General features: G+C 42.3%; 1 non-coding gene across 1 annotated transcript; it reads right to left on the bottom strand.

The window, feature by feature from the left end:
* Positions 1-402: 402 nt before the first annotated feature.
* On the bottom strand, positions 403-518 carry LOC132371177 (U5 spliceosomal RNA). The gene has a single exon (XR_009504798.1). It is a non-coding gene; the product is annotated as a U5 spliceosomal RNA (small nuclear RNA).
* Between the last annotated feature and the right edge of the window lie 1,471 nt (positions 519-1,989).

Here is a 1,989-nt window from a genome sequence, read left to right as displayed (position 1 = left end):
CACCATGGTTGCCCTGCCGAGAGGATGGCTAGAAGTATCTCATCCAGAGAGCTCGGATCCAAGGTCCGCGCTCCACCCTAGCAACATTTCAGGTCCCCATCCGACAGGTCCTTCTCCACAGGAGAAGAGGCTGAGTAGACTGAGACCAGAAAGGAGATGGGTGTCGTTGTCACCATCTTCACAAGTGTGTTCATGCCCCATGCAGTTCATTTTTATTTGTCTAAAGATGTTACCATGAGCAGGTTGATCTGCCAAAAAAATGTGACAAAGTAAGTGGTCTGATAAATGTCTCCTAATCATGAATTTTTTCTCTAAATTTTATAAAATTGTGTGTTTTAGTGGCTTTAGCCCTTCTCTGCTTCCTCATGTCACTGGGAACTTCTAATTTTTTTTTTTTTAATTTGCCTCACAAGAGCAAGGCCTCAAAAAATTGGGTAAAGACTCAGAATTGTTCCTCTCCACGGAAATTTTTAGTAAATAGCGAAAGATTTATACGATCTGAAGAGAAACCAGAGTATACTTTTATTTTTATAACAGATTATGCAATTATGACTATTCTCCCACATAGAATTTAGATTTAATTTTTCATGTCCAAATATTTAGGAAATTTCATCCATTGGGGAAAAGGTGTCTTTCACCTACTGTTGTTGCTAATTATCAGCATTAAAAGATCTTAAAAGGCTGCCTGAAAATTAAAGAGAAAAACCACTTGTCAGGGAAGCTACTCCAACACATCAGAGAAAAAAAGTACTATTGAAAATGTACGGAGCAGAATGAAGAATTCACAGTGGAGAACTGAGGATGAATCCAGTTTGAGAGATGGGCGATGACAGAAAAGAAGGAAGAGAAGGTAAATGTGAAGTCTGAGGAAGGAAGAATAGCCAGAAAGATAGTAAAATGCTGAATTTTGCAAAAGAAAGAACCTAGGTTTCTGGGAGTAGATGACACAGGCATTGCATTGCCTTGAATCGTGATTTTTCTCATCTCAGAGAACTTTGCACCAGCACCGTTTCTTGTGTCTTTCCAGAAAATTGATACAAGATGAGATCAGATCTTACTCTGTTTATCCCACTATTTGCTTAGCATAGGTTGTTAAGGGTTTCTATTTTAAAAAAGGCCTGTTGTGAATGTGGCCTTGAGGGGAAATTTGCCTCTTTTACTACTGGGAAGGCCTCTTAAAGACAGAGTAGAGGATTGGATAAGAATGAGGAAATTTTTACTTTGAGTAAAGACCAAGAGGCTGAGAGGCAGGACTCTGTCTCCTTCTGTGTTTTCCTTTGTTTTATCGTCTCAAATGCATCACCCTTCCTCCGTCCCTGGACAGACACATTTCGCAGTTTCTACATTCAGTGCTATCTCTTCTTCCCTCCCTCACCCTTCACTCCATCCCACTGCCATTCAGATTCCATTCCTACACAACGTTAACCTTCAAGGACCTCTGGTGTGTAAAGTTTAAAAGATAAATTTTTACGACCTGTCTTCTTCTTAGTGATCATTTTGACCCCTCTGTCCTTGAAACCCTTTCCTACTTTGGTTTCCATGAAACCATCTCCTAAAATGTCTCCCAGTTCTTTGGCCACATCCTTCCTTTCGTCTCCCTGGACTTGTATGGTTTCTTGCGTGTGTGTGTGTGGTCCCCAGCACGCCCTGCCCTGCCCTCAACTCTGCTCACGTCACACATGACTGTTCATTATCTGCTCCACACCCTTGTCACCAACTGCACTGACCAGTCTACTATGTATAATCTCTACATCTATATCTGGGCCGGAATTCTTCTCTGAACTCAGATCTATTCAGCTGCCTACTAGACATCACCACAGATCCAAATTTAAACCTATATCTTCCCCCAGAGTCTGCTCTCAGCTTGTTCCTCTCACCCCAGTCCCCATTTTGAACATGGCTCTTCATCCACCCAGCTTCTAGAACCAGAATCCTGGGGACCACCTCTGCCTACATCTCCCTCCCTCCCTCCCATCTCCCGTCTCAGGT

The sequence above is a fragment of the Balaenoptera ricei genome, chromosome 8 (assembly GCF_028023285.1).
Source record: "Balaenoptera ricei isolate mBalRic1 chromosome 8, mBalRic1.hap2, whole genome shotgun sequence".
In the NCBI taxonomy this organism is placed as follows: Eukaryota; Metazoa; Chordata; class Mammalia; order Artiodactyla; family Balaenopteridae; genus Balaenoptera; species Balaenoptera ricei.
This window is presented reverse-complemented; position numbering and strand designations above follow the sequence as displayed.